The sequence below is a fragment of the Alligator sinensis genome, unplaced genomic scaffold (assembly GCF_000455745.1).
Source record: "Alligator sinensis unplaced genomic scaffold, ASM45574v1 scaffold282_2, whole genome shotgun sequence".
Taxonomy (NCBI): domain Eukaryota; kingdom Metazoa; phylum Chordata; order Crocodylia; family Alligatoridae; genus Alligator; species Alligator sinensis.
This window is the reverse complement of record NW_005841879.1, coordinates 1,801,200-1,827,324: the sequence shown is the minus strand read 5'-3', so window position 1 is coordinate 1,827,324 and position 26,125 is coordinate 1,801,200. Positions and strand designations below refer to the sequence as shown.

The window sequence follows — 26,125 nt, the reverse complement described above, 5'->3', positions numbered from 1 at the left end:
GGAATAAAATTACTTTACAAAGATTTTTGGAACACGATGCAAGTCAAATGGAAGTTAACTGAAATGATTCTCATTTACAATATTAAATTTTAAAATGACCTGCCATGCTTTGTATTTGCAACAGTTTTTCAGACTACGTTTTTTTTTAAACATTTCTTATGAGCTAGAGATAAAACTAGCAGCATAATAATACATGAGAATTTGAAAACCTTGTAGTTTATTATTTGTATCTTTGCATGCAATTTTCCAGCAGGCCACAATGAAACCTATTTAATAAAATAATAATACTCTCAACTGCCAAAGATTCAACAAAAACTACAATATACTGCTATAAAAAAAAAGTTATAAAAAAAACACAATGAGATAAACTAGTTGGATTTGTATAGAATTTGAGAGAGAAAATGTCCTGCCTTTTCATGAATAGGCCAGGGGATCCTACAGAAGGCAAACAGGTGACACAAGACCAAAGAAAATCAGGCAAACACGGTAAGTCCGTCTGATGTAGGGACCGACCACCCACTAGACAGCTGGGTATCTAAGCAAACTGGGTTTAAAGAAGCAATACACTGTGGACATGGCATTGCACTGTTTCCCAGATCCTCAGAGATACTGTAGGATGAAAGAAAAGGTGTCAATGGGAGTAAATTTTGGGGAGGGGCGACAGGGAGGGAAGGGGCACACGGAACTAACACCGAAAAGTGCACCAGGTAATGTATTTCCCCTTTCCTATTTCTTTCATGCTGCATACTGCAAATAATGAAATATATCCCAAAGATGATATACGACAGCCTGTTGAATTCCACTGCTGTTTGCACAAATTACTTACCATAAATAGTTTTTCCAGGCTCTCTCGATGCAGCTGTACCATATTTCTACCAGAAAGAGCCATTTAAAATTGCAAAAACATCCATTTGTTGTTTGCAATATTGTCTACCCCACAAAGCATTTCCCCCACTCTTTTGTTTTTCCGGGGGTGGGTTGGCTACAGATTGTAACCAATACATATTGTCCCTAAATATTTCACACATCTGCAACAATCCTTTGAAAGATTTTTTTCTTTACAAACATAAACCAGCCTTGACAACAAGAATTTGCTGTTAGTATAACTGGATAAAACTATGCTATTTTTAGCACATAAAGAACAGAATCATGCTTAACAATTCTAGGTTCCCCCCCAAAAAATATGGTCGTAACAGATGTCCATTGCTTTAACCTTTGCTCATAAACTTTCAGCTATAAATAGCGATTTAACAAAGCAATGTTACTTGATACTACTTGTAATTATGTTAATACACAAAAAGTCTAACAAGTTGAATTTTGCGGTAAAATTGTGACTTGGAAAAAAAAGAGGAACTGATTTCATTAGCAAGGCAGGAGGAAGGGAATCAGGGAAAGGAAGAGGAATGAATGGACAGGAATCAACTACAGAAGTAGGATTTAAATTCATGATCCCCAGTCAGGTGACTAAGGACCACACTGGAGTGATGACAACCTTGGTCTTTGAAAGAGGAAGGGGTGTCATGGCTTACAGAAACTGGTCACAGAACTGAATTAGTGTCATCTGAAAAGATGCTCAACAGACTAAGTTGTAGATTAAAAGAATGGGATGCTGCAAACTCCAAGTCAAAGTATTAACATGCAGGTTGCTCAGCTGCCCAGGTTAGCTACATAAATTACAAGGTACGGGACAGTTCTCTACTCAAAGCCAAATTTATCATGTCTACGTCTAGGCAATGACATCTGCAATATTCAGTTCCAAAGCCCCCCAAAAAACAACCGGAAGAACAGAGAAAAAGGGTAAAAACAGAAATAGCTGTGATTAAACGCTCCCATTATAAAGACCACCCTGTCACTGCTCTGAACTGCATTGTTCTGTTATTCCTCTGACTCATCCCTTTATTCTACAAAAGTCTTTAGGGCAGGAACTCTTGTTTGGCACAAATAACCCTTTGTATGAGTTGACATCTAACCAGGATGCTATATAAAGAATATATTTCCTATTGCTATATAGTCTTCATTAGAGGCATAGTTGGAGTTTGGGACTCGGAGACAGAAGATTTAAACTCTGGTTCTTGACTCAACCATAATCCGTGCAACTTGACAATCACTCTTTCTCCATATGTAACATGGAGATAATATTTACTCATCTCGCAGGGCTGTTAACAGATTTTGAGACTCTTGAATGGAACACACTATAACACATTTCAAGACAAGATTTAGAGAAACTAAAGACATGCTTTATGATTACTGAGAGCAGCCTGCATGTTACAACCTGGAATTCAATGGGTAGAGAAGAAAGCCTATTGCATGCAGTCATAAAATGCAGGCATCAAAGTTACATACTTGGAAAGATCCTGCAACTCCCTCAGGGACGCTGCATGCAGATGTCACTTCCCTATGACAAAACAGTATCTCCAGTAAAAATATATGTTTTTTTTGCTTTCATGGAATCTGCATATTGGCCCGGTGGGACACACGGGCAGGAGTTCAAGTGCATTACTTTGATGCATTCTATCACAAAGAGGCTAGATTTAGTAAAGAGGCCTTCTGCTTGTTCTCACAGAAACAAAACCCATCTCTGAACACAGCTGGCTTCTGCAAGGTCAAGCTAAAGTCTGACATTTTAAGCTACTAGTTTGACAGAGCCATTGTGTAAATAAGATCTTGAGCTGTTAATCTGCCCACTACGACGTGCAAGGAAAAAGGTCTGGAAATGTACACGGTCACCAACCTGCCTTGAAAGCACTTTATGACTGTAAAGCAGATCATATCAAAATTAATCAAAAGCCAGTATTTTAAACCTTCTAAAAACAAAACGAGTATTTTTGAAACAATAAACCCAAGAAGATGTTTTCGTGCTTATCTCATTAATATTTTAAAACGGTTCCTAACAGCGAGTACCAAGAGGAGTTTACTTATTGTAGTTATATTAATTTTTTTTAAAAAGCCAACCTACTAGTTTTCTGTTAGGGCTCCAATTTAACAGGACCGTACTTGCTGTGCCTTTGGCAGTATAATTATTCCATTAAAATGCATTAGTAAAATGTTCGCGTTGGAGAATGAAAGCATTTAAAATAGTAACAGTACATACATCACAACCTTAGCTGCGTCTTCTCCCCTACAGGAATTATGATAAAGTCCCTTAAATATAAAAAGTAAGATCCACAAAGCCTAAAAAAGGTTAAAAAATTGGGTTTATGATTGACTAGCATTATCCTTGACTCAGCACAGGATATAGTTAGGCCACAATTCACAACTTGCACATGGGAAGACTACAAAATGCCATCACAGAGCCTAGACATAAAGAAACTGCAGGGTTAGGACTTTAGCAAACACACAAGAGATGGAAAAGTTTGAGACTCCTCCACAAGGACTAAACTTGCACCGAGTTTGCTCAGATTTCTGGAATCGACTAGCGAGGTTCAAATAGCAGCTGTTAAGCAAAGCCACTCCCCCGTCTTGTAACATGATTCCCATCTTTAATATACAAAAGGCTTAAGTACCTTTCCAACAGATGTGCTTTGCTCTATACTAATTTAGTGCTATTTCCTAATGGCTGCCTGACTCTCAGAACAGCTCTGGCTGGCTGATCCAAAAAATTACATCTGTTTGCACTGGGTTGGGGGGAGAGGAGGTCCAGCTGCAGAAAATAAAATGACAAAACAACAAATCATTCTCTTTGTTAAGCTTCTGCTTAAAGAAAAAATGGTTTGCTGTGCAAAAGCAACCCTAAAGCTGGAGTTCTGTATTACCAGGAAAACCTTTACACAGAAATACCTAATAAGTTTTGTTATCGTTATTACCCAAGTAAGTATGGTAAGAGACATATTTGTATCTCTTACCCAAGGCTTTCAAGCAAGCTCGTTCTCTTTTTCTTCTGCCTCTCTTTTAGCCTCCATGATCTCTTATCCTCCAATTATTAACTATACTAAACAAAGCAAGGTGGGTTTAGACACTCCATGCAACTTATTAATAGTTATTGACCGAGCTTTGTGTACAGAGCAATCTACAGCAAAATCCAGTCCTAGCACAGATCCACACCCAGTATCTTTATCTGATCTTTCTTTATAGTATGGCAAAACAAGGTTACAAGGAAGTATTGCATAATAACTGAATAATACACTTAACTGTCACGAACAAGTCAAATGCAGCACTAAAATATGGAGTGCAAGAGAAAATGAAATTTTTCAATCTAGAAGAGAGCAGCCTTTATAGCATGGACCCATCACATCTCCAAGTGCTAGGGCATAGAGAAGCTGTTCCCTGTGCCAACTAGAAGACACTGTGGCTTGGGTGCAAACATACACATTTGTGCTGCTACTTTGTGCTGCAGTGCATGCCCCTGCTCCTGTGGTTTGCACTGCTTTTTTTTTTCCTCAGGGGTATTTATTTATTTGCTACGGGGAAATCCCAGGAGCAAATTTTTCCCCAGTGCTGCAAATTAGCAGCACCATGGATGGTTTAATGTACAAAACAAAAGGTCAGTGGTGCCACAAACCACACATGCAGGAGCATGTCTGGATCCAGCAAATGTGTGCATAACATCTGGTCCACATGTCATCTGGTCCACATGTCATTTAGGGAGTAACAAAGGGCCTTTTGAGCCTGAGAATGTGCCTCCTCTTGCTACTCCTCCCTTCCGTGCTCACTTTAGTCTTGCTATATACAGACTACATCCTATACAAGCTAAAAGTATGCTGTAAGGTTATTTCACTGCAAGACTTGCAGAAAATACCTAAACATACAGTTTACAAGAGGAACAAACCCTGGGTAGGAAAGTCGGTTCATTTTGTACGAAAACAGAATTTTCTCAAAACACTGGCCACGTACAGAATTCAGATTATACTGGGAAAACAGCCATTCCCCCAAGAGAAGCCAAAATCATGCAGATTCATAAATTCAAGCTTTTTCTCCTGGAGCAAAAAGAACCACTCTAGGAGAAAAATAACCTGACAACAACCAGGTAGAAATTACTCCTGGGAGAGTTTCTCTTGGGAGGCTGAACAGCTTTTCCCCCAGCTTAACTCCTGGGGACAAGGGGGAGTGGAGCCAGGGGAAAGCTGCCATACCTGCCAGAATCCAAGGACAGCCCAGTCTGGAGAAGGTGCAAGTGGGGAAGCTGCTCCTGTCCATCCCATAGACTGAGGGGGGAGGGGAGGAGCAGCTGACAGCTGTTCCCTGCCTGCTTCTCACACCAGCTCCTGGTATCAAAAGCGGGCAGGGACTTTGTTGCCCAGGTCCCTCCACTTGGCTGTTGTGCACTGGGAGCCGAGCACAGGGAGTCAGACAGCCCCATCGTAGGGCGAAACCCCCACCCACCTCTCACACCAGAGTCCCAGGTGTGGGGAAGGCATGGGCTTTGCCATGGGGCTCAGCCTGCTAGACTCGGGCACGGCCGCTCCAGTCCCCCTTGAAGAGGAAGACTGGAGCAGCTCACACTTTCCCTAGGCTGAGATCACCCTGGTCTGGGAGCAAGGGAGAGAGAGCGGTTGCAGACTAAACACGTATACTGTTCCTTCTCCCAGAAACATAATTTCAAGAGGGGGAAATTATCTGCCACTAGAAATGAATGTTTGCACCCAGTCATTAATTCACAGATGCCGATTACTTTGTATACTTCCTGAACTAATTACCCATAAGCTATGAGGTCTCCTTGGCTTTGCCACAGTTATAGCACAGCAATAACACAGTAAATATTTACCAGTCTATTCGGCTGGATAAAGCATTACCAATGTTTGGACTATATATGCGACTATAACATATCTAATTTAACATATTTAATTTTTTTTCATCATAATACTGTTCAAATCTTTAATTTTAAGCTTGAGCAAAGTACCACTTGGTGAAAAAAAATAAGCAGACAATACTTTTTAAAAACTGGAGCTGATTTGTGCCCCCAAACAATATCCTCTTATTCAAAAAACACCCGTTTATATCTTCTTTGCTTTGTATTGCTCTTTGCAGCAAGCATATTTCATACATACTACACGTTTGCACATTATACGGGTCTCAAATCCCTGCCTGGGACCCCTGAATACCACTACACTGAACGTTAGAAAATGAACAGGGTCTGTACATACTAATAACGTAGACTGCTCCTGCCCCTTCAGGCTGTGCTGCTCAGGTGAGCCTATATGATTCTTAGTGAAGTCAATGTAGGTTGTGGGATTATGGCCTAAATAAAATAAAAGGAACTAGAAGGATAGATAAAATGCATTTCACTCATATTCCCATTGACTTTCAAAGCACTACTCACAAGAATAATGGTTTGCAAGATCTCAACCTAAATCCGTTATTCCACTCCAGCCACACTAAGAAATGTCCATTATTTACACTGTTGACATTTGAGTTTTCTAAAATTAGTACCGTTGATTTTTACGGCTTTATATATGCGTGTGCATGTATCAAATATATTATTGCCAAGTGAGACGTCATAGGTTCTATATAGCTGATGCAGACAAGGTTCCTTGGGTGAATTTGATATAGCTGATGCTGCACTTTTTATAATCAAATAAAAATACACATTAATTTAAGCAGAGGGTAGAGTATTTCCCCCCTTCCCCAAACATTCTTTCAAAGTTTGACTCAATAAGAAACAGAGAATGGAAAGAATTTTTAAAGGTCAGAATCTGCACAAATGGGATAAATGCCAAGCAGCAACGAGCAGTACTAAAAAAGCAAGTTCTACAAAAGCGTATATTCATCTTTCTAATTTATACAAAATAATTTTCAGGAAAGGGACATCTCTACTTTTTTTTATAAAGCTTCATGCAGGACTGAATGCATTACCAATACTTACCATAATTTCTACTCTCTGAAAACAAGCTTTGAAAGCTGCAGTCCTTGCAAAAAAAATGTTTATGAACATACGCATACACACCCTTAAACTTTCCCAATGTGATAGTGATGTATTAGCTGCTTCATGGCCAATTCTTTTCCCATTAAGTTTCTTTACTGATATATCCAATAATATCAATATTATGCCCTCATATATTTATGGCCTTAAATGAGTCCAAGTTTTTACTAAAGACTTATTTGAAGGTTCAGTCTTTGCCAAACTAATCTTAATCACCCATTGTCTGTTATTCTTTCATCAAGATATAAGGGTCTTCAAGAAGGTTTGCAACAAGCCAAAGGGCCACCAGAGGCATCTTGCCCATCAGTGATGCGTACCACATCTAGTGCATCAGTGACGGCTATTGCTTTTTAAAAACCTGAGCTGAATTCATAGGGCTACATGACTGTAAGGAAACATGACAGCTACAAGGAAGACATTGTCACGGATGAAGTGCCAAAATCCAAGAGGCCCTACAAAGTGTATAGATAAACCAACCATGGCAGGGAAAAATGCATCTTCCCTTTTCCTAATATGGAAAAAACACACTTTTAATATAGTTTTCTATTGTGTTCATAAACTGCCTGGAGAACCAGTCGTGGAACTAAACTTTAGTGTGACACCACTGGCTTTACAAGAATATTTTCCTTCTAGGATCTCACTGCTATAGCATGATGCCTAAACTAATTAGCCCTTTAAACATTAACCCTAGGGCTCAGATCTATAAAGGTTTTTAGGTACCTAACTTCTAATTGATTTGTGGATCTGGGGCAGGTTCCCAAAGGTCTTTTAAATGCTGGCTTGGGACCAAAAGATTTGATGCTTGAGTCTGTGAATGTATATCGGTCTCTTCATGATATAACCATTATAGGGAACCTTAGGCAGGCACCTGCATTTTACGAAGTTAAAGATACTTTGTAACATTTATGCAAAATGTAGCATACAGGAAGACCCCTGCAAAAAGGAAACCAAAGTCAGCAGGGTGAACGGAGAAAGCTCTGTACCAATTTCCAACTCCCACAGGGTCTCCCCGCAGAAGCTGGAAGGTCTGCGATACAGGGGCTAACTACTCTGCCACCAAAAGTGAAGCACTAAGCTTAATTATTTTTTTAATCTGTTTTTTCTTAATAAGATTACTTAGATAAAGCTATGATTTTGCTGTGCACATTCTTTTCCTTTGGGAAGCTTTGTCTCTGGTAATCTGAACTGTCCCTTCTTACAGTACAAAAAACTAGAGAAAAGAGTCAAATCCTGCAGAGCTCTTAAAAGCAGACATTACTGACTCTTCTGGATATAGCAACAAAACCAGTCATCAGTTTTACAACCTATGGTGCAAATACCTGGGGGGGCAAGAGAGAGCACGAGAACAAGAGCAAGAGAGTGAGCAAGTGTGTTGTGGGGAGAGGGGGACTTGTGGTCCTTCTTAACAAAAATGGATAGCACTGACAGTTCATTACAATTATAAAATAAAGAGTAAAAAATGCTAGTGGGACACCATGATTTTATGATTGCTTAATAAGTACACTTTCAAGAAAAATACATAAAACAAATCTACTTTAAAAAAAACCAACCACTCGCTTTAGCAATTATGCAGTTTCTAATGCTCCTTTTGTAGACAAACGAGAGTGATTACTGTATAGGTGACTCAGAAACTAAAATTAAAGAAACTGGCCTATTTGTACAAACATGTGGGTAAGATTTAGACAAGCAAACAGCTACATGCAAATTCAAATACCATGAAGAAACAACACCTTTTTGCTCACTGAAGTACTTGGTAAAGAGTGAAATCTGCAGAAGGCCTTATTTTACAAAATGTCCTCGTATTCACGAGGGGTTCAACCAATCTGTTCCTCAGTTCTGGCAGATGTGTGGCAGCAGTTGTTACGGACATGTAAACAGCATATATAGTACAAAGTGTAATTCAAGTAAGCTGAAATTTTAGTTTGCTTATCATTTTTATTGAGTTATGGTTTTGTACCTGAAACTGTCTTCAAAGCAAAACTCCCAGTAATGTAATTAGGAGACTTGAGCAAGTAATAGGAATTACAGTATCTGAACAGAATATAAATGGAACTATTCATCCTTTTGGTCTATTCTTGCACTATCTACATCACCAACAGTGCCATTCACAAGAGAACTGGAAAAAAAAAATCACACCCACATATTGGATGGCAGCTGTCTCCTTCTAACTTCCATTCCAAAATGAATTCCAATAAAAAAGGTAACTTGTAAAGTGAAAACCAGCAAAGAAAAACCAATACAACTGGTCTACGAGGAATGTTCTTCGTCAAGTAGGTTTAATTCTAAAATAAATTACCAGAAGATACTAGACTAAGTCAATCTCTGACCAATTTTGGGACACACTGCCTTGCCCACAAGAGTGCAGAAAAAAGTGATCTGATACCAATGAATCCAATGAGTTCAATAAGATGCGACTCCATCCTGCACTACTCTCTAGGCAGGGCAAGTTCAAGCCTATATTGGCATTGATACTAACAACTTCTTGAACACTTTTTTTTTCCAACATGCACCCAGAGGTACATACTGATAATTAAGTATATAAAACACTGTCAAATACAAAAGCGCAAAGATACAGTCTTTATTAAGTCAACAGAATGACATGTTTAGAACACATTCCAGAGAGATTCAAATTGTTTTTACTTTTAAGAGAAAATGAGGAATGAAATATTTGTGCTGTGGAAGACAAGTTATTTTTGGAATGAGTCTCCCATCAAAATAATGGTTGTTACCTTCAGTCTGCAGCTAATATGCACATTGCCCACATGCATTAGTAACATAAAAGAACTGGACCAAAAATGGACCTCACTGACTTCCATAGAGACCCACTGAAATGAAGAGAGGTCATTAATATAACACAACAGAATTAAGTCCTTTTAATATTAACATATTCTGGCCAAAGAAAGATATGATAATGGTATATGAGTAAGTGTTGGAATACAAGCATAGTTAGCCCAGTACATGCCCATTCTTGTTCATACTCTTGATCGGCACACTTTTAAAATGTGAAAATGGTTAAAATTTATTAGAACTGATGTCACTAATTATTATTATCATCTTTGAATGCTATTTTGAAAAATTACAAGTACCTACTATACATACATTTTAATTTTTATGTAAGTATGCTTCAGAAGAAATAAAAGTTTATTCCGATTCGATTCAGAAATTGCGTTTTATGCATATTTCAAACTCAAGTGTGTAAAGGGTTTTATAAAGTTTTATTTTTAGATAGAAGCCAAAACATGTGCAAAAGCTGAAGCGCCACTCATACTTTATCCTGTTTTGTTTTTTTAAACAGGGGCAACATTGTAAGCAGCAGCTGCATATCATGTTAAACACCCGGAGAATTATTAAAGAAGCAGATCTTTAAGGCCCTAATTCTAAAATGCAAAGTTGCTGTAGAAACCCCTACTGACCACTCAGTCTCCCTTCGTTAGACTTCAGCTCCAGTAGTATGAACGAAGTGTGTACATTTTAAGAATATGTAGAGGCTAACATGTTTTTAAATTACTTGGCACATAAGGCATATTTTCTTAAAACATTTTTGTCATATTTTGTTTTATTTTAAGCCCACAGGATGGACTAGCAGTGTTCATCTTTATTTTTAAAAATAAAAAACTGTGGTAAGGCATATCAAAGCATTGGTAAGCCCAAGACTACTATTGTTTAACCTGACAAACTTAAATCTTCATATTCATTATTCTGGTTCAGCTTCAATCCAGATCAAAATGCTGCAGAAGCTCTCTGGCATGATGGTGAAGGCCAGAGAACAGTAATAAAAATGCTGACAAAGCCTCAAAATTATAAGGCCACAGTCTAGTCGTGTTACAATAATATGCAATTTCAGGAAAAAAAATATTTCAGTAGGAAGAGAAAAAACAAAAGCAAAGGCAAAGCCAGGCAAAAAGAAGCATGCATAAATACATTTGAAGAAACTGTCAAAAAATTACACCCCTCCCCCCCACTCAGTACAATAAAGGCCAAATTATGCAGCTGCACAAAGGACCAATCAAAACTGGTTCCTCTGTTTATTTGACTTTTAGCCAAATCCAGTGAAATTATAAACTAGACTATATAGACAGATCATATTTAAGGATGCGGACAGACGTGGGAGGGAAAAAATAACCCAAAAACCTGCACTTTCCTGGAAGAGGAATCGCGTCAGTTTGACCTGGCCCCCCCCCCCGGCATCTGTATAGTTCTCACGCTTCAGCGGGGCTTTTGGGCACTTTTAATAGGTGACTGAATCAACTACTAGATAAAAGTGCCAAAAAAGTCCCACTGAAGCACGTAAGCTATACAGACGCTGGGTGAGCCAGGTCAAACTGACGTGATTCCTCTTTTGGGTGTACGCGATGCTTAGTGCGGGGGCATCCCGAGCTGAAAGTAAAGCACTGTTTGGGTTTTTTTCCACGTCTGTAAGCACACCCAATGTTTGCCTGGCACAGGGACTGCCTTTTACAGAAAATCTACAAAACAGGTTTCATTTTCCGTCCTGCTTTTTCAGGAGCAATAACCTGTAAACATCTAATGACCAATTCCTGAGCATTCAAGACTTCTTGTCTTGCACTTTAACCAATTTTGACCTTTTTTGGCAGAACTGAGTTTTCATTACCTCTCAGGATTTGTCTCTAAGGACTATTTCCAACAAATCTTTACTCACATGAGTACTCATCTTTACTTTCATGCCCATAATAGGAAGAATTATGTGACTAATGGGTGGGGGAGGGAGGCTAGGCCTTTAAAAGGTTTTATTTATTACCCATCCAAAAATGAAAGAAATAAAGTTAAAAACTAAAATAAAAAGATACATGAACCTCCCTGGATCTCAGTTAAGAAATGCTGTTCTGCAAGTTCATTTGCATTAAATGTACGATGACACGGTTCAATAATCAGCATGTGTTGTGGTGTTTTGTTGTGCAATTGTGCAAAGCCCAAAGGAAAAATAAAGAACGTACTGAAATTGTCTGCCCAGGACTAAAACTGGTTTGTCTGTCATCTCTGAATCAGGTATCGCTCACACATACTTAATTAGAAAGTGCAGGGCTTCACAGAAACACAGACGCGTATCCAGGGCAATGAAATAGTAATTTGCTTTAACTGTAAAAATTACCAGGGTAGCTACCTGTTCAAGCAAAAAAAGGTCACACGACAAGTATAGGAAGGGGGAAGATGGAGGTACTGCTCTGAAGATCATTCAAAACAATTCAAGAATATTTTTTCTTCTTAGAGTGATTCAAAATGTAATTCTCTCTGTATAGGCCTGAGTCATATCTTAAACAACAAAAGGCAATAAATATAATAACCCCAGATTTTCCCACGGAAATTTACTTGGAAAACAAGTAAATGACGCACTTTCCTATTTTATAAAGCATTTTTACTCTTTGAATAAATTAAAAGCTCATTATCACGCACCTGTTTTTATTTTACTTTATTTATAGCCTTTTCTATGGTATGTATCATCATAGTATCTGAGCACTTTACAAACATGAAAGCACCGCTAGGAAGGAAGGAAGGAAGGAAGGATGGATTGTATACCCTTAGCATATAAAAATAAGTTGCAGAGATATTAAGACCCCAATTCCAGCAAAAAACAGTAACTTCACCAGGAGCCTTACAGTGCTGCTCTTAATGCAGGATGAGAGTGCAAGTAACTTAAAATCATGGAGAACCACCAACTCAGAGAAATAGGGCTGGAAGGGCCCTCCAGTGGCCAGCTAATCTGACCCCTGCCGGAGCCAGGAGCATCCCTATCGAAACCCTATTACCAAAACTACAGTCAACCCTGACACAACCACAAGACATAACACCCTACCTAAACTGCCACAGGTAAAGCCAGGGGACCACAGCAGCCCATGTTTTGCTGCTATGTGGTTGTTAAAATACACTCGAGAAACCTGAGAAAAAGGGCCATGCCCTCCACTAGAGGAAGGCAAACCCCCGCAGCCCATACCAATCTGCCCAAGGGGTAAAATTCCTTAATGACCCCAAATATGATGACCAGTTTGACCCTGAGTGGAGGGGCAAACCCTCTAGCCAGAAACTTCTGGGTTTAAGTCCCAGCAGGAGCACTGGCACACCAGTCACAATCCCCAGCCTTGGCTGCAGGCAACACTCAATGGTTTCGAAGAAGGCTTTTAAAAACAACACCACAACCCCCAAAACATCAGAAGAAAAACCCTAACGTTTGTAGCAACCAGACGGGGAAAAATTCCCTCCCAGCCCCATGTGGCAAGCAGCAAAGCCCAGAAGCGTGGGAAATACCCTACTAGAGCACAGACGTAGCTACTCCTAAATCATCATGAACCAGTGCCTGTCCAGCCTCTTCTTGAACACCTCCAGGGATGGAGAGTCCACAACTTCCCTGGGCGTCTATTCCTCAGCCTCATCGCGCTAACAGTGAAGAAATATTATTTGATATCCAGCCTAACCCTACTTGGCTGCAACTCAAACCATTAGCCTGTGTCCTACTTTCTGCAGCACCACAGAAAAGGGTTTTTTTCCTCCTTCTGTCTGGCAGCCCTTCGGCTATTTGAAGATTGCTATTATGTCCTTTCTTAAGTGCCATCTCCACAAGCTGAATATGCCTATTCCTTTCAAATTTTCCCCATGTGACTTGCCTTCCAAGCCCTTTTTATCATTTTTGTCACCTGCCTGTGGACCCTCTCTAACTTCTCCACATCCTTTTCAAATGTAAAGCCCTAAACTGCACACAATACTCTACAGGAGGCCTAACATGAGACAAGTAAAGAGTCACAATCACCTCTCATGTCTTGCACCTAATGCTTCGCATCCCAGAACTGCATCTGCCCTTTCATATAATCACAGGGTAGGAAGGGACCTCAGGAGGTCACATCTAGTCCACCCCCCTGCTCAAAGCAGGACCAGCCCCAACTACATCATCCCAGCCAAGGCTTTGTCTAGTTGGGTCTTCAAAACATCCAAGGATGGAGGTTTTACAACCTCTCTGGGTTGAGCGTTTCAGTGTTTTACCACCCTACAGGTGAGAGAGTTTTTCCAAATAGCTAACCTAAACTTCCCTTGCTGCAACCTGAGACCATTGCTCATTTTTCTGCCCCCACTGAGGACAGTCCAGCTCCATCCTCTTTCAAACCCCCTTCAGGTAGTTGAAGGCTGCTATTAAATCCCCTCTCAGTCTTCTCTTCTCCAGACTAAATAAGCCCAGTGCCTCAGCCTCTCCTCAGAAGTCATATGCCCTAGACCCCTAACCATTTTTGCCACCCTCTGCTGGACACTCTCCAATTTGTCCACATCCTTTCTGTAGTGGGGGGCCCAAAACTGGACACAGGACTCCAGATGTGGCCTCACCAGTGCTGAAAAGAGGGGAAGAATCACTTCCCTTGACCTGTTGGCAGCACTCCTACCAATGCAGCCCAGGATGCCGCTAGCCTTCTTCACAACCAGGGCACACTGCCGGCTCCTATTCAGCTTATCGTCCACTGCAGCCCCCAGGTGCTTTTCTGCAGAGCTGCTGCCCAGCCCGTCAGCCCCCAGCTTGTCCCAGTGCATGGGATTGTTCCCTCCTAAGTGCAGGACTTTGCACTGTCCTTGTTGAACCTCATGAGATTTCAATCCTGCAATTTGTCTAAGTCTCTCTCAATCCTAGCTCTACCCTCCTGCATCTCTACGGCTCCCTGCAGCTCGGTGCCATCTGCAAACTTGGTGAGGGTGCACTGTATGCCATCTTCCGTGTCATTGACGAAGATACTGAATAAAACCAGCCCCAGGACCAACTCCTAGGGCACTGCACTTGATACTGGCTGCAAACTAGACATTGAGCCAATGATTACTACCCTCTGAGCCCCATGATCCAGCCAGTTTTCTATCCACCTTACAGTCCATTCATCCAGCCCATACTTCCTTAGCTTGCTTGCAAGGATGCTGTGGGAGACCGTATCAAAAGCTGTTTGTAGACTCATGTTGAGGTTGTGATTTACCAATACTCCCACATTCTTCTCCTTAGTGCTGCCACCCAGTCAGGTGTCACCCAATGTGTATTTGTATTTTTTTATTATTATTATTTTCGAGGCCTAGCACCTTGCATCTGTCAGCACTGAACTTCATCCTGTTAGCACCAACCAGCTTTCCAATCTATCAAGATTACTCCAAATTGTGCTCCTGCCCTCCAATGTGTTCACAACCCTTCCCAGTTTCATGTCACCTGCAAACTTCATCAAGAAGCTTTCTATGCCAGCATCCAAATGACGAATAAACGCAGGGGATAGCGCCAGGCTCAGCACAGACTCCTGTGGGACTCTGCTTGAAACCTCCTGCCATTCTGACATGAACACATGTATAATTACTCTTTGCTTGCAATTATTGAGCAAATCTGTCTATGCACCTAATCGCAGTTTTGTCTAGCGCACATTTCTCCAATCTGTTTATGAGAAGGTCATGTGGGACCTTGTCAAAAGCCTTGCTAAAGTCCAGATATACTGTGTCCACACCATTCCTTTCATCCACCCAAGTAGTTACTCTGTCAGTGAAGGAGATCAAGTTTCTTTGACATGATTTATTCTTAGTAAATCCATGCTGGCTGCTTGTGATCAGCCTTTCCTCTTCCAGATGCTTAGGATATGCTCCAGTAACTTGTCAGGTACTGAAGTGAAGCTAACTGGTCTGTAGCTCTCTGGGTAATCCTTTTTGGATCTGTTTTTTACTGTTTTGGTTCTTTTCCAGTTTTCTGGCACCCCACCCACCTCCCACAACTGCATAAATATTATTGTCAAGGGCTCAGAGATGACCTCTGCCAGTTCCTTCAGCACCCTGGGGTGACGTTCATCAGGTTCTACTGACTTTAATTCATTCAGACCCATCAAAGGCACTCTGGCCGTCTCTCCTCTTACCTCATCCCTCAACTTGTCCCCCTTCCTTATCCAAATAATCCCTGTTCACTGTCTGGCTGCAGCCTGTTTTTTGTGAAGGCTGAGGCAAAGTAACTGTTGGGTAGTTCAAGCTCCTTTGCATCTTCTGGTAAGAGTTCACCCTGACAGTTTTACAATGGACCCACATTTTCTTTGGTCTTTCTTTTCTGGCCAATATACTCATTACAGAAACTCTTCTTGTTGTCTTTAACCGCCCTCACCAGATGCAACTCATTCTTTACCTCTGACTTCCTGATTTTCTCCCTGCAAACTGTGTTCACAGATGTACTAGAGGTCTGGGAACAGAACACAGCTTTCCCCAGTATTACTGTCATGTTTCCTCTTTACTTCGGGTATGTATTGAGAAGAGAAGAAAAAAAGTCTAGAAAAAAGAAAAGCTGAGTGCAAGGCAAATCTTCTATAAAAAGTAACAAAGGTCATCTATTTTAAACCGTACTTAAGAGAAAAAAACGTATTTAGGTTCTCAACTACAACAGATTTCACTCAAATGAAGTCCTGCTCCTATACAGAAAGTATCCACAAGCACACTTCCACTTACTTTGGTGGAATTTCTCTCTCAACATCAGGGTTGCAGAAGTGAATATTAAAGAATATGAATAGTGAATATTCAAGAAAACTGTATTACAAAGCTACTCTGAAATGACTTGCATAAAGGGCGCATTACAGAAATGCATTGTTCAAAGAACCACTGATAGCATCCCATCTACCTACAGACTTTCTAGGCTCGATTGAGTGTGCCAAGGACTGTCTCCCTTGACATCAATCTTTTATTTTCTCTCCCCTTGATCACAAGTTTTGGGAAAAGGAAGCAGCAGTGCTGAAATACTTTTTTTTTTTTAATTATTAAGAAGACAGAAAGAGCCAAGGTACAATCCTCACAGGACGGGAACCAAGCAATACAAGTTAGCGAATGAAAAGGCCAGAAGGAAAAATAGCAAGTTGGAGCAGTCCAGCTCCTTTCACATGCACATAGACAGTACTGACACTTCCTCTATGCAAACTCGAAGAGTAAAACTTGGCATCAGTACGCACTACAGTCAAGGAGTTCAAAGGTCTCCCTTCAGATTACCGATACAGCACACAGCTACTATTAGAAGGGTGCTTTTTCCCTTCCACACCATAGAAAGTTTCTGTCCAACAAATTAAGTTTTCTTTCACTCTCTGAAAAACTAAAAAAAGGCTTAAAACAACTTGACACAAGGACCTTGGTTTATTCTGGAGGAGATCAGAGAATGAGCAGTAGGTGAAACAGACTGATGAAATGGGTCTTGCACAGCAGTTTCTTTATATGCAGTTAAGGTATCTGCAAGGACAGCAAAATGTCATTGTACCGACTGATTTTCTTATATTATGTGTTTGCGTTACTACAGCAATATCTGGAGGCCTCGAACAAAGTTGGAGATTGTTGTGCTACGTACTGGGCACTGCATGGTCAGCTTTTTGAACAAGGGTTTATTCATCTAGTTAAGACAAGATGCAACGATGTGTAAAAAAAACGAAGCAATCTCAATACAAACTAAAGCAATGGAAAAGGAACAGCAAGAGTAGGAAAAATGCATAGTTCAATGGATTATGCATGCTGCATCTGCTTCTCTCCCAGACATGAGGAAGGGCAGCTTGTGCCTGAAAACAACTCTCTCCCAACCATATAATTGGCCCAATAAAACATATCACCAAAAAAACCCTTGCATCTTTTAAAAAGAGAGAGATTCATAATCTAGCAGCACCAAAAGAACTTGATTTGCCATTTCTACTTTTAACTATTCAAGTTGTATGTTAAAATACCACCTTTTATTCACATAGCCAGATTGGTGTCCTGCCTGACAATGTAAACGAAATCGTAACCTGCTTCTACAACCTTCCGCTGACGTCTGCATTACAAAACAGCAACCAATAAAAAGCTGACACATAGGGCACCTACACCCATGCAGTGAGGCTGCTTCCACGTGCTATAATTACAGCGCGTTAGAGCAGACTCAATTAATGGACTCTGCACTCCAGCAGACTCCAGCATCATGTGTATCAGTGTCCCGACTCTAGTGCGCCTCCGCCGCCATTTTTCAAAGTTCATTCGACGAGCTGAGCTTTAAAGTGACCCCACCACCATTTTTCAGCACAGGGACATCGATACACTCCAGGCACTTTAACTAGAGCTCTACCCCCAAGCATGTGTAGAAACACCTATAAAGATGAAAAAGTCCTGTTTCCAGAAGATGAGTCTCTGAAAACAGCTTAAGCAGACATTAATATTATTTGTTGGCTATCCAAATTAACCATTTTTATGTAGAGTATTCCTTTTTAAACAAATTTTGCAGAGGTTGATTATATATCCAAGTGTCCAAAGAAAAGACATTGACAGTTACACACTCAGCTCTATGCAATGTCAAGTCAAGCACATGATCCTCTCTACAGAGTATCCATATAAAGATAGGTGTGACTAAGGAACCAGAATCCAATCAAAACAGAGTCAACAGAAAAATGTCATTGACTTCAGTGTACTGACTGTCCCAACTCTCATTTTTCAGCAATATTTTACATCTTGTAAGTTTTGTACTTCTCATGGATACAGTCAACAACCATTCTCCAATCCCCTGTTCACCATAAAACATGCATCTCCCAAATGACTGGCACATAAAACCCACACAACACTCAATAGATGGAAGATTTTTGTCTTGTACACTGAAAAGAGCTGCAACCACATTACAAAGCTCACATCTAGATTCAAACCAAAATCTAAAATATTCACAAGTCAGAAGAAATTCAGATGGACTGCTTGTATTCAGGCCCACTTCCAACAGGGTAAAAATCAACCAGTATTTGACTGTTTAAGTACAGATTAAGTGAAGAATAGAACCGCAGGATGAACGCATAATGTTCTTGATTACTTGCTTTTCTTTTGTATAAGTGTAACAGCACACTTTACAGCAAAGGACAGAGAATTCAGAAAAAGACTCAAAATAAACCAGTTGGGGATACTATTTCCAAGAGTTTTACTTTGTATGTGAATTTTTTTGCATGCACCTTTGAAACTGAAAGCATGTAGAATATAGCTAGACTTTGTTCAGCATTACCAGTAACAGTTAATATCAATGCATGTACAGAAGACTTGGACTTAATTGCTAAGTCTTGGCCCAAACAGTTAGGGTCATCTGGAGCAGCAATATTCAAAAGCAATTAGCTTGTTGTGTTATTACTAAGGACCTTGTTTTTCTTCATTTTATAATTTAAGGCCACAACAATATAGGACAACTTTGACATTTAAGAAAAAATCTCCCAAACTGCGAAATCTGTCTAATGTCAAGTTTCAGTCTAGTAGGAGGTTTCACAAAGAGATGAAAACAGCCTTAAGTAATGGTATCTTATAATGGAAACTCTGACAAGCCAAGAACTATAGATGTCCTAAGTGTTGTCACTATAATAATTTTTCCTTTCTCTCTGTCATTCTGAAATTTTCATTGTGTTCTTCAGCTATTTCATTCTGTTCTCTAAATGTAGTCACTTTATTAAAGAAAAACAAAAAAAATCCTGTGTTTTTTCTTTAAGCTACCTTATAACTTATATCTTACAGTCCTTTTAGTTCCTCATTCTCTCATTTTTGATCTCTCCGTTACTTTTCTCTTTCTAGCTTTCACTTGCCTGCCTGCTTTAGATTTACTTCTTTTTCAGGGCCTTTCAATAAGCCAAGGCAGCAATGAATTCAAAATTCAGTATATTTAATAGTGACTTTATGGCAGGTACAATTATAAGTGTAAAAATGAAAAGTAATCCTGCCTTCCAAAGTACAATCATTTGGTTTATTATTAAAAAAAAAAAAAAGATAGAGAGTTAAAGAGTTCTGCATGGTAAATCAATAATTAATTAACTTCTCATTCCATGTGGATTAAGGGCACTGTCTGACTTTAAAGATGTGCTTCTCTGTAGCATCTTGGATAATAATGTATTTTGTTTACTGTTGCATTGGTAATGTGTCATTGAGTGATTCATTTTATTTGGGAGCTGGGCCTTTAGTGTAGCCTTATATTGTTACCTTGCCCGTGATGCAGTAGATGTATGGAATAGGTTTGAGAAGGTAAATATGAATACACAAAGTGAAATATTAAGCTAGCATTCACTAAAGTTAGTTAAATGTATTTAATTCTTGATTTTCCACATGCAACTTTATACTCTGATTTATTAAAACAAACACACAAAGAAGAACCCCATACCAAGCACATACATTTTTTAAAGAACTCTGCATAATTATGATAAAATTCATGGCTTTTTCATTAGCCTTCAGCATGTGAAAGGAAGACATCCCTTTTACTTCTGAATTTCCATCTCCATTGTGTCGAGACACTGTTGGTGCCTGCCACTTTAAGGGTCAGAAGGCAGCAGCCCACAGGTGCCTGATGAGGTCAGCCATTTTAGAGTCAGGGCTGCCCATATAAACAGGGCATTTCACTACTGGGGGCCAGGCAACAACACTGCCTGGCTGGAGGGCTGCTGGGATCATCTGGAGGTAAGGGAGGAGCTGTAGGGAATGGTCAGGAGGCTCCTGGTCCTGGGTATGACCTAAAACTGCACCCTGCCAGGAGTGGGTGGCCTGGTGAGATTGGCCTGGAGTAGGCCCCCTATTATACCATGCTCTCACTATCCAGTATTTTCTTGTTTTTATTTTTCTTCTTTGCATCCTTCTTTAATGCCATTAGATTTGGCAAAACTTACATTTTCCTTTATTCACAGCAGTTAATGCCACCATGGCCAATCCTCAGGATTTAAGTCAATTTCCTATTTCAGACTAATAGGAATACAGCAGTGTGGCCCAAAACGTAACTCTCTTCCTTTAATTAAAAAGGAAATGGGCAAGGAGGAAGGGAAAAAAGAAAAGGAAAACTAACTACTACAGAACTAGTTTTGAACTAAAATGATACAATTCAGTCAAAGCGTCATAGGTGAAAAGGGCTAATTTTCAAGGCAACACACTGTGGCATTATCTAAAAAGTGTTATTTCACTTTCATTTAAACTCTCAAAGTTCATGATTTAGAGACAGCAGCAGGAAAGATCAGAGACTATTGTAATTGGTGCACACATCCTTAAGAATAGAGAAATGTGGTATACCACCAAGGATTATAACCAAAACAAGAGTCTCCTGACTTTTGACCATGTCAAAGTACAGCCAATATGATGATATACAAGGTATCTAATAATATGACAAAGATGCTACTTGGATACAATGGAAAAATGATGTAGGATATCCAAGACACCAGGTAATACTACCACAAAAGCAAAAATAAAGCTATTATTACCACATTTGCCATAGTGCAATTTCTTGAAAAATTATAGTTTAGATGATGACCAGGACTGGCCCCTGTCTATACATTGGCCCTTAATAAAGAGAACAACTCTTAGAATATTAAAATAAATTAATTCAGCAAGCTTAAATGTAGAATAAACTCCAACCATAAAAGATTAAAAGTTGGAAAGAAGAATTGCCATGATGAACCTAACCCATGTATCAAGTAGTCCACTTCCTAATGTTTGAAAATGGTGAGAATCAGCTGCTTCAGAGGAAGATTAAAGAAATCTTGCATAATGCAGTTAGGGAATAACCCTTCTGCAGGCAAAGCTTCCTCCTCACAGTTAGTTTGGCTTATGAGGAAATTTTAAAAGATCTCTAATATGATTTAACTCAACTAGCTTACTTTGGAGGGGGGGAGAAAAGAGAGATTTTGGATCGAGTGTGTGATGTGCTTACTTTCTGAACTAGCTCATGCCCATTCTTCAACTCTATTCCTTGCCAACCTGACCATATACGACTGTTCCCCTACCTGAAGTTTCCCTAGATACTCACCACTGCTTGAGAATCTCACAACTATGTGTTCGTTTTCAATTAAAAAATAAAATCCGTACTTGGAACAGAAAAATGTGGGTTAAAGAATAAGTAAACAATCATAAAAGGTTTAACCAGCCAAATGGCCAGAAGGCGAGCTGATGGGTACACATGGAGCAACAATCGAATAGCTCATTTATCAGAAATTAAAGCATATCGATACATAGAAACACATAAAAAGCTCTTGGCAACTGTGCAGTTTATAAAGCTTACAATGGCATGAAACAATGTAACACTTTACCACCTATCCTAGTATAACAACTTCCAGTTGCTAACAAGTCATGGTTATTGTAATCATAGCAATGCTGAGAGCAAGTTATTTATATTCACCATTTAAAAAAATCAGTATACCATACCATATAGCTAGGTGTTGCAGAGATTAAAATGCAGGCAAACCAAAGACCTATTTGTCTTGTATAATGAATGCAGATTAAAAAAAACAAAATGACTGGGACATGAAAAGAAAAACCATATGACTAAAAAGTGATTCCATTTTCCAGCACACCCACACAAGCAGTGGCTTCTGAGAAGAGGAAAAAATGGTCTCTGCAAAATACCAAATGCATAAAAATTCTTTTAATAAAAAGTTCGAGGCCACGCCACATAAAGATTATATCAGGGTTGTTGGCCATAGCCGTGCTGGTCTAAGGACATGGGCAGACAAAGTTCTTTGGGTAAATGTGATATTTTTTATCAGACGAACTAAATAGTTGCAAAGATTGTTCTTTGCAAGCTCTGGGGCACAAACACCCTTCTTCAGGCAAAAACACCCTTTCTTTGCCTGAAGAAGGGTGCTTGTGACTGAAAGCTTGCAAAGAACTATTTTTGCAACTATTTAATTGGTCTAATAAAAGCTATCACATTTACCCAAAGAACCGTGTCTGCCTATAAAGACTATATGACATTCAATTTGAGTGCTAAAGAAACTTCCTGCTGGCATCTTTTACATTTTTTTAAAAGTTATTTTGCCAATTAAACAATACTCCTTTCCAATTTACACAAGAGATCATTCGGGAAGCTTTCAGAAGTATTTGCTTCCTTCTTGCTATGTCTTTCTTCCTTTGGCTGGATTTAAAATCAAGAGTGACATTATTTGCCAGTCAATAAAACATTTGTGATTTACCTTGGCACTGAAATCCTTGCTTCCCAAACCCCCTGCAAAGAAAAGAGAGAAAAAACAACTTTTAAAACATATTTAGTTATTGATTCTTTTTACTAACATAAAAAATTCTCACATTCAAAAATATGATTACAGGTTTTGATAAGAAAGCAACAGATTTAATAATATAAATCACATATTGTCCTATCCATGTCAAAACGAAAAGCAGCAGCTTCCAAATAACACAATTTTCAGCTTCTGGCAACACTTTTTATTCTGTCTTATTTTTATTATTTCACAAGAAATTCTGGCTCCACAATGAGTGTCATCTGTGAGTATTATATAACATCATAATTCATTTCACAGCTATACTTAACAGTGATGTTATAAATACTCCAATTGCTAGAGAGGCTATAAAAAGAAACATGTTTGGATTCTAAATTGAACTTTACCGTCCACATCGAGATTCAACAACACGCACTGGCTTGAAAAGAAAGACACCAGCAAACTGATGCAGGTAGTGGTTGGAGGATGGTGGCTTGCCCGTGGGCATGTCTTACTGAGTAAAAATTCAAAGACACTTTTGTTCACAAAGAAACGTTAATAATGGCCCCTACATTAATAATGTTGCTACTGTACTTCCTGGTTTCTTGAATGATTCCCATAAATTATAACTATATAACATCTCAATTCTTTTGTTGTACTATGTCCGCGGTTAAGTACATATGTACGAGTATGTATAAATGCATAATGTTTTACAGTCAAGGCAAAACACTACCTTGATTCTTCATGTTGGATTTTGACATTAATTGCTCTCTGCCAACACAAATAAATGTTTCAAGTTTCTCATTTATGAGAGTTTACAAGTATTCTGGTTCTTTCAAAACATTTTCCATTTGTCACGTAGCTGAGAGGGATCATGGTGAGAGAGAGAGAGAACTCATCAAATCCAAAGACCAACATACAGCAAAGGATGGTAAACTGCATAGGCCTCTTTAGCCACAATAAGGAGGATGTTCAGTTTTAAATAATTACAGCTAAAAAAATAATAACATTTTCTTCATACCTAAATGTTAAGTTGATTTTGAGAAGTTAATAATTTAAAACTCCATGTAACCTTTCATAAAAAGTTATTTCAAATTGAGTATTGAACTGAGTGTTGATCTTACAGAGACACTCAACTTTACAAAAGCCATCCCACTTCTACCTGAATGTGTTTACCTACCGCTGTTACATGAGATGTCTAGGATTAAGGAATTCAAACAGGACGATAACTTTATTTGTTTTTGTCTACTTTGCCTGTATTTTGTGTACAGGTAATTTCCCTGTTTGGGTAAATAGCTCTACAAGACGGAAGTGAAAGTTATCTTTTAACAATATACAAATACGATGGCAAAAAAACAAACTGACTAATAGGACTAAGAACCTGAAACTATTTTTAGCTTCTTTTTTTTTTTTTTTAAGTGACTATTTCTACACAACTGTGATCAGATAGTCTGATCTTCCTTAGGGTTTGGGCTGAAAGGTGTTGGCTCATAGTTCAGTCAGTTTTATGCAGTCGAAAGTATACATGTTCTTTTTTAACTTTGAGTTTCACACGCACACAAGAAAGCTAAATTTGTTAGAAAAAAATTCCATCAATTTGCAACTCTAAAAAACAATTGGTTACTTGGCTGGATTCTTAAGTGGCAAATTAGAAAAGAAAAAAAAAAAGGATAGGGACTTTATTCCATTAAAAAAAATGATAATGACTGTACCTGACACACACAAATGATCTGAAATAGTCATCAACTCCATTTTAATCTCTGCTGTTCTTTAGGAAATAGTTCTGTGAAAGCTCATTCAACAGTCAGGTGTGCCCTCAAATACTTCTGCGTGTACCCTGTGACCGAGCCAGCCTCACGGGTGGGCGACGCAGGCAACTGTGCAGGGTGCCCGGTCAGGGGAGCGCCACCCTGCCCGCCCATCCCTGCCTCCAGCAGCTGCTCAGGAGGAGCTCGGCATGGGCTGGGGGCTGTGAAGCTGGAAGCCCCTTCCCCAGCCAGGTCCTTGAGGCACCACCATGGGCAGGGGCAGCAGTGTGGCTCATTTGCCCCCTGCCCGTGGGATGCCATGGCCCGGAGGGCAGGAACGAGCCAGTGTAGCCCGTCCCACGCCCGTGCCAAAGAGCGAGGCCCTGGGCACCCCTTTCCCTGAGGCCGGCTCTGCCTGCGAAGGCACGTGCAGTAGTTTTGTGTGCCTTCACGTATTTCTGCATATGCCGCATTTGCTGTGCTGCGTGCGTTAAAGTATCAATACTTCACCTCACTTTAAATCAGCCAAAAAACAAGTGTACCGATACTGTTGCATGCTGCGTTAAAAATATTTAAGAGCTTCCTTGGTTTCCTAGAGGGGACTGACAAGTCAACAGAGTACAATTACGCTTGCCACCTGCCAGTGACAGGATATCCTTTCACTACCAAACGCATCCTGTAATCAGGTACCTTTTATCATGACAGCGTTTAAGAAACAAAAAAAAAAGAGAGAGACCTGCATTATTTATCTGTACAAACACAGGCGACGATAATCTTGTAGCGTTTCTTTCACACCTGCCAACTCTTTTTGGATTAATTTTAAAGCAGGTTTGCGGGGTTGGATTTTGGGGGGGGGGGTTAATTCCCTTACTTTGACTCAATTTAGTTTTGCAATTGAGTGGTCACAGATTGACAAGCCAGATCTTTTTTTTTTTCTCCTTTTTCTACCTCGCTCTGCAGTCCATTTCAGCAGTTTCTCCCTGACCCTAGGTCTTCGGTTGGATGCCTTCCCCCTCCCACACGTCTTTTGTGCGTGCTCACGGACTCAAAGCACGTCTTTCCCTGGGAGCACGGGTTACAGTGAAGAGGGAAAGGAAAGATCGTGGAGTAGGCCGTGCGGAGAAGAGCAGCCTCCCCTGAGCGTAGGCAGGTCGCTCTCCCCGAACAAAAAGGACGCGAGCGGGGCACACCGCTTCCCAGAGGTGTGTACACAGCAAGCCAGTCTTTCTCCCTCAGCAAATAAGTTGGGTTTTTCTTCCCTTTCTGTTGTGGACACGAACCTGTGCTACACAGGTGTGCACACCCACTCGCCCCACGGGATGCCAAAAAGTGTGGCTTGCACGCTCGCCCCACTCCGGGCACGGGAGGCGAGGGAGCAGGGCTTGCACGCCCAGTCCCTGCTCTGTGGGAAGGGCTTCCCTCCACCGCCCGCTCCCAGCAGCTGCGGGCAAACTTTTTGCGGCGGCGGCGGGGTGTCTCTCACCAGATGAAGTCGGTGCAGTGGCTGCAGAAGGTGGGCTGCTTGAAGAAGCGCGCGGTGAACTTGTGCTCCTTCACCTCGTGCACGTTCCTCTGCCGCAGGGCGCCCTTGCGGGCGAAGCGCG

General features: G+C 40.1%; 1 protein-coding gene across 1 annotated transcript in view; it reads right to left on the bottom strand.

Annotated features, from left to right (window-relative positions):
- PRKCA (protein kinase C alpha) overlaps positions 1-26,072 on the bottom strand; it is a 302,661-nt gene extending 276,589 nt beyond the window's left edge. The window contains exons 1-2 of the mRNA XM_025196266.1: positions 26,005-26,072; positions 22,753-22,784 (exon numbers count right to left, since the gene is read on the bottom strand). The gene's annotated coding sequence lies outside the window, so the exon portion shown is untranslated. The remainder of the gene's footprint in view (positions 1-22,752; positions 22,785-26,004) is intronic.
- Between the last annotated feature and the right edge of the window lie 53 nt (positions 26,073-26,125).